At 36.7% G+C, this 7,769-nt stretch overlaps 1 protein-coding gene across 2 annotated transcripts in view; it reads right to left on the bottom strand.

Annotated features, from left to right (window-relative positions):
• pacsin1b (protein kinase C and casein kinase substrate in neurons 1b) overlaps positions 1-7,769 on the bottom strand; it is a 32,397-nt gene extending 24,628 nt beyond the window's left edge. The window contains exon 1 of one of the 2 annotated variants that reach the window (XM_056270442.1): positions 7,671-7,769. The gene's annotated coding sequence lies outside the window, so the exon portion shown is untranslated. The remainder of the gene's footprint in view (positions 1-7,670) is intronic. The other variant, XM_056270441.1, reaches the window with a different exon arrangement.

The following is a 7,769-nucleotide window of genomic DNA, read 5'->3' as shown; positions in this document are numbered from 1 at the left end:
TCCACGACCCAAAGGGAAATTCAAAGGGTTCTCTTCTATTCTGTGCCTAAATAACCATATTAATGTTTGGCCCGTGTCCTTTCTCTCTCAGTTTGTTCCTCCTCAGCATGAAACCCAATCTAAGAGCAGCACCGCATAACAGACACTAATGAAAGCCACATAAAATTACCATAACGGCCAAAATGAGCAGTCAGCAGCTATCTACAAATGAGATTTTTTTATGGCTTTACATGAATTCAAAGTTTCTTTGCATATAATAGACCATAACATGCCTCTTTCTTCCTCTTGCTTTTGCCTCTAAACACAATAAACAGATCTTGAAGACACATTTCTTGGCTCTACTTCAGTGCATTCAAGTGTGAAATACAGTGGCTGAGGCAGCAAAGAGCATCCATTACCAACACTGCATTACACACACACACACACACACACACACACACACACACACACACACACACACACACACACACGCACACACGCACACACACACACACACACACACACACACACTTACTCTAATGCTGTGTTTTCATGTTTTATGGGGACTTTCCATTTACATAATGATTTTTATACCGTACAATCTGTCTCTCTAAATTGGTCTTTCCATCCTGTAGCTTTACAAACTTTCAACCAGTGTCTTACTCTCAATTACTCAAAATAATTTCTCAGATGAAACTCACATTCTGTCAATCAGATGTATTGCCTGGTCGGCTCTGTTTAGTGAGGTCTTAGACACAATCTTCCCAAACCCTCTTATATGATAAACAGCTCTTTAATGAACGGGGTATAAGTTTTAAACATGCTATCGTACAGCCCCTATTGAAAGGACCTCATCTTTACCCCACCGTGCATAACAACTACCGGCCTATCTCTAAACTCCCATTAATTTCAAAGGTTTTGGAAAAAGTGTCACTCTTACAGTGTACTTCATACCTGGATCCTTTTAATAATCTAGACCCGTTTCCATCTGGGTTTAGAGCTCAGTCAGCATTGCTGAAGGTTACAAAAAGACATTCTGCTGCCATTGACTCTGGGTCTTCTGCTATTCTGATACTTTTAGATTTGAGTGCTGCACTTGACACTATTGATCATGATATTCTTCTGAAACGACTTGAGTGGGTTGTTGGAGTCCAGGGCCTATAGCTTTACAGTGCTTCGCCTCATACTTAAAGGGGACTTAGTACTGCTCTGTAAATATCAGGTCATTCACTTCACCATGTGTGCTTATCCATTGTGGTGTTCCACAGGGATCTATTCTTGGCCCTCTTTTTTTTTCCTCTACATGAAAATAAAGCAGAAGTGCTTCTACTGGGTCCTGCTGCTACCAACAAAACAACTCCATTAAAACACATTTAGGTTCCTTAAAGGGTTAGTTCACCCAAACTAACCCTTTACGCGTGAAAATGCACTATTTCAATCTTTCTATTTCAAATTTATTCAATTTGCTGTTTCTTTGTAATTAATTGTGAAATTTTTTAAAAAATTGTTTCTACACCCAAACTATTACACTCACCTAAAGGATTATTAGGAACACCTGTTCAATTTCTCATTAATGCAATTATCTAATCAACTAATCACATGGCAGTTGCTTCAATGCATTTAGGGGTGTGGTCCTGGTCAAGACAATCTCATTAACTCCAAACTGAATGTCAGAATGGGAAAGAAAGGTGATTTAAGCAATTTTGAGCATGGCATGGTTGTTAGTTTCCTAGACGGGCCGGTCTGACTATTTCACAATCTGCTCAGTTACTGGGATTTTCACGCACAACCATTTCTAGGGTTTATAAAGAATGGTGTGAAAAGGGAAAAACATCCAGTATGCGGCAGTCCTGTGGGCGAAAATGCCTTGTTGATGCTAGAGGTCAGAGGAGAATGGGCCGACTGATTCAAGCTGATAGAAGAGCAACTTTGCCTGAAATAACCACTCGTTACAACCGAGGTATGCAGCAAAGCATTTGTGAAGCCACAACACGCACAACCTTGAGGCGGATGGGCTACAACAGCAGAAGACCCCACCGGTTATAGGTGAAAGAGGCTACAATTTGCAAGTGCTCACCAAAATTGGACAGTTGAAGACGGGAAAAATGTTGCCTGGTCTGATGAGTCTCGATTTCTGTTGAGACATTCAAATGGTAGAGCCAGAATTTGGCGTAAACAGAACATGGATCCATCATGCCTTGTTACCACTGTGCAGGCTGGTGGTGGTGGTGTAATGGTGTGGGGGATGTTTTCTTGGCACACTTTAGGCCCCTTAGTGCCAATTGGGCATCGTTTAAATGCCACGGCCTACCTGAGCATTGTTTCTGACCATGTCCATCCCTTTATGGCCACCATGTACCCATCCTATGATGGCTACTTCCAGCAGGATAATGCACCATGACACAAAGCTCGAATCATTTCAAATCGGTTTCTTGAACATGACAATGAGTTCACTGTACTAAAATGGCCCCCACAGTCACCAGATCTCAACCCAATAGAGCATCTTTGGGATGTGGTGGAACGGGAGCTTCATGCCCTGGATGTGCATCCCACAAATCTCCATCAACTGCAAGATGCTATCCTATCAATATGGGCCAACATTTCTAAAGAATGCTTTCAGCACCTTGTTGAATCAATGCCATGTAGAATTAAGGCAGTTCTGAAGGCGAAAGGGGGTCAAACACAGTATTAGTATGGTGTTCCTAATAATCCTTTAGGTGAGTGTATATTAGGGCTTGAATTAGCTTATATTTTTATATTTTCAGTTTTCATTGTAGTTTTAGTAATTTTGCCATGTGCTACTTTTGATTTAATATCTTCTTTTATATTTAAAGTATTTAATTTAATTAGTTTTAGTCATTTTAGTACTTAAATTTCGACCTTATTTCAGGTTGCCAAGGGAATATATATCATTTTTGCTAAACATTTTAATATTTCATATTTATATTTTATTACATTTCAGCTTCATTTAAATGAATGAAAACGATTTTAGTTTTAATTAACATTACCAATAATGCTTGACATAAGCAATAAGAGAAATGCTTGCCTAGTAACTCCCTAATTAATGGAAATCAATTGCAATGTTTGTGAAATACAAAAGCTCCACAGCTGTGTTTGGGTTTGAACATCACAGGTGAAGCTTTGTGTAGGAAGACATAGTCATAAACTGCATGAGAGACACTGATTCATTCATTCAATAAATACTCAAGAGACTGTTCCACACTCCCTCTATCTCTCGTGCATTAATAATAATGTGTTGGAGGAGCTGAACAACGGCTTACAGCAGAGATAACAGTCACACCCTGAAACAGAGGCTCATTGAAAATGACAAGAGAGAGTTGTCCAATAATATACAAATATGCACCAATACAGTCCTAAATTCAGATGTAGGGAACTAAATTCACATCTGCTGACTTAAAGTGATAGTTCCCCCCAAAATGAAAATTCTGCCATTATTTACTCACCCTCATGTTGTGTCAAACCTGTATGAGTTTCTTTCTTCTGTTGAACACAAAAGAAGATATTTTGAGGACCGTCGGTAACAGTCGCTGGTCCCCATTGGCTTCCATGAACAAACAAATACAATGGAAGTCAATGGGGACCAGAAACTTTTTGCTTACCGACATTCTTCAAAATATATTCTTTTGTGTTCAGCAGAACATAGAAACTCATACAGATTTTCAGGGTGAGTAAATGACTCAATCTCAGCTCAATATACTGATGAGAAATGTTTGAGTTCATATTCAGATCCCTGAAAGAAACTCATTATTGTTCTTGCTTATGGGTGGGGTTGTAGAAATATCTGCATTAAACTTCAAATAAGTTCTTTCAAGTTCTTTTCAGCATTCGTGAAGCACAAGTAGTCATTTTCAGAGACGTTTTTCGGATCGGATCGTTGCAGACTTGCAGCTTGGCAATGTTAACTTCACATCTCTCCTCGGCATCTCTTTCTCTCAAGCGTTTAGGCTCAATCGATAGATACGTGACGTCCTTCCATCCACCTCTTCAATTTGTTTCTCTCTATCTTTGTCCATCTCACAGACAGACAGAAAGTTGGGCAAGACAGCAGAGAAGGATCAATGCAGGATCTCACAGCAGCCAAAAGCGTTTCTGTGAGGATTTGCACGTGTTTGTGTGTGTTAAGGCAAGGTCACAGCGCAGCTGATATCCACACCGCCTCACACACACATGAGAACCTGTCAAAAAGCAAGCCATCCTCCTGGAAACACGACGCTGGAGAGCTGCACAGCTGAGATCTTGTTGCATGGATTCCCTGAGGCTTCAAAGAACAGCGTAATCTATCCTATAAAAGACATCAAATCTAGACATGCACTTTTAAAACGCTCTCTACTGCTTCCTTGCATCATAACTCGCTCTCCAAAGATATCGTTCGTCACATGATTCTGTTCTTCCTAAATCCACTATTTTTCCCATAAGAGCAGCGGCGCGGCCATTGTGAGAGGCTTCCGGTTTCATCTGCTTCCAGTTATTTTTAGCACTACAAAACAGCTTGTTATGTTGCTTGTTATTGCAAACTACTATTTCTTACCATATTTTAATGTATTGACGCAATTATAAACGCACTGGTTTGTAGCACAAACAGTTTTAGCATTCACTGCACTTTGTTGTTCTAATGAATCAGAAGTCTCGCACATACAAAATAGCTTGGATACTATCTAAATAAAAAGTACAAAAAGATGTCCCACTGAAAGCACATATTGAGTTCTGTCAGGACCACTATCGTCAAAGATGACTGACAGTTAGCATACAGTTTGGAGCATGGAGCAAATATCAAATGACATATTTACTAAACTACTGAACAATTGTATTAATAAAATAAATAAATTAATACACTACAAAATTACACTACTTTAAATTAAATTAAACTATAAATTAAATTACACAACAACTGAATCATTTTAAAAAGAAAATGCTTAATTACCCTTAATAAATAAAAAAGTAATTTAATACAATAAATAAAATATCAAATAGATTTTTTATAGTACCAAATTAATTCTAAAAATACAATTCTACATTGATTATATGATTACTAGGTAGGTAGCAAATAAGTCATAGTAAATGTTGCCAAAACTACCAGCAAAAACACTAAATTAATTTTATAAATATAATATCAAATTACATATTTACTAAACTACTGAACAATTGTATTAATAAAATAAATAAATACATTACAAAATTACACTACTTTAAATTCAATTCAATTAAACTATAAATTAAATGGCACAACAACTGAACAATTTTATAAAGAAAATGCTTAATTACCCTTAATAGATAAAAAAGTAATTTAATACTATAAATAAAATATCAAATTGATTTTTTATAGTACCAAATCAACTCTATAAATACAATTCTACATTGATTATATGATTACTAGGTAGGTAGCAAATAAGCCATAGTAAATGTTGCCAAAACTACCAGCAAAAACACTAAATTAATTTTATAAATAAAATATCAAATTACATATTTACTAAACTAATGAACAACTGTATTAATTAAAATAAATTAATGAATAAATTACAAAATTACATTAAATTTAACTATAAATTAAATTATATTTTTACTAAACTACTGAATATATTTATAAATAAAATGATAAAGTATTTTTTATAAATAAATTACCAAATTGCATTTTTACATAATTGTATAAATAGAATGATAAATTAACTTTAAAAATAATATTTTTATTTTATAAATAAATGTAAATAAATGTAGCTAAAAATTACAACTAAAACGTGATCAGACATGTTGCCAAAACTACCTGATTAATCAACAGACCAGAAATGAGCGCTGTAACAGCTTCAAATCCCAAGTGGGCAGTAACACGGGTGATATCATTTGTGCCCTTGAGTTTGACTCCTGACCCCAATCATCCTGAAGTGAGCAATGACACGGCCCTGCTGAACCCTGGGTCATCCTTCAAAGTACAAAGCATTCAATCTGGGTTATGCAACCAAACCACATCATTCAGGATGGAATATATGCTACTAACTGCATATACAGTTCTTTATAAAAAGTGTTCAATGATAATCTCTTTTCTAAAGGTGATGTTCTTCTCTAAAGATAAAGTTTGGGACTGTTGCATTGAGATGTTCATCCCACTGTTAAGTGCTCAGACCTTGTATCGTACCTTGAGTTCAGTTAAAAGCCTCTAAGTCTAAAGACACACTCCTCGGTTTTAGTCTCCATGTGAAGCTACTGAAGGCTGAAGGACAGGTTCAGAGTGAAGGTGAACGAGTCCTCCAACACAATCCAGTGACAGAGCGGCGGTACTTTATGACTTCATAAGGTGAAAGGATTGCAAAAATCTACATTTGAGATTAAATACTAAATTTAAGATTAACACTCTCAGATAAAAAAGATACAAAAGCTAACACTGGGGCGCTACCTTTTCAAAAAGGTACCGCCAGTGACAGCTTTTGTAGCGCTGAATGCAGGATAACAAACGCCAAACACAAAAATCTAAACTTTTTCCCAGCAGAACAAATAATAATTGACCCAGAGCCAAAGAGTTCAGGTGCCAATAAGAGCCCGTTCAGGACCCTGGACAGTTCAAGACCCTCCGAGACGAGGATTTAGCGTTTGACTCGAGCAGAAGAAGACAAACGGACATCTGGTGTCTGTGAACGAGCGGTTGAGCTCGCACAGATGTAAGATCAAACTAAATGGCAACAGAGACAACCATTAGACATTTCCTAATCAAACAGCACACTGGGGTAATGATTAATGTCCGTTGCTGCTGCCAGACCTGCTGCTATTGATACATTAAAGCAGACCTTTAAGGTTTAGCATGCAAAAAAGACACTAAAGTCTCCTTTGGGAGCCACTGAGATTGCACTTACTAAAATGGTCTATTGTGAATCTCAGAATAGAGGTCAGGGTTAACAAGTGGCCTAAATTCAATTGGCATCTTTATTCATGCAACTACAAGGAACTTCAATGGTACCATGACCAAAATTTGGTATATTTTCTTGTTTGGCTATAGTACAAACCTTTTATTTTTAAGAAACAAATCAGTTTTAAACTAAAAGGTGACTACTAATTTTAGCAATTTAGACTACTAATTCCAACATTTAGACAGTATGTGTATTCTATAAACAATTATATTGAAACACGGTACAAAAACACAAGGTACACTTACAAAAAAAAGTACAATGTTGAATATTTCATTATCAAAGTACCATGGCATTACCATATTGTGGCACTTTTTTGCAAGGATTTCATGAAATGCAAGAAATGCATAACTTTAGAATAGCATACTATTCTAAACATAAGTTAGTAAGTGCATTCTATAAATATTAAAAGTCTTAAGTCTCGGGAAAATGGCTGCAATGTCTTGTATAGGCTAATATTATTAGTTAGCTTTTAAGTAGTTTATTTTTTCCAATACACCATATTTTACCAAATGGAAAAACATGTGTATAATGAAGAATGCTTAAAAGTCTAGTTCATTCATGTAAATCAATTTCATTCGACACATGCATATTAATTCCAGGTGCACAGAGCGATCAGTGTTCAGCATTTCATGCGAAGAACCGCAGCGTTCTCAAAAGACTGCGCAAGCGTTCAGAAATAAAATGACAAAACACAAGACCACACGTCTATCCGCTTATATCGATACAGGTCTCATTTCTACAGCTAAATAAGAAACAAACCCATGCGTTAAGACATACCAAACACAGATGAACGAGAATCCAGCCTCTCTGTGAGCTTCCACTCTAGTAAAACACAATAACGGTGAGCCGTCGGATTCAGTTTAGGGAATCGGTTCG

This window comes from Rhinichthys klamathensis, unplaced genomic scaffold (genome assembly GCF_029890125.1).
Source record: "Rhinichthys klamathensis goyatoka isolate OS25496 unplaced genomic scaffold, OSU_Roscu_1.1 h1tg000303l_1, whole genome shotgun sequence".
Classification (NCBI taxonomy): Eukaryota; Metazoa; Chordata; class Actinopteri; order Cypriniformes; family Leuciscidae; genus Rhinichthys; species Rhinichthys klamathensis.
The sequence above is the reverse complement of the archived record's forward strand: the minus strand, read 5'-3'. Positions and strand labels throughout refer to the sequence as shown.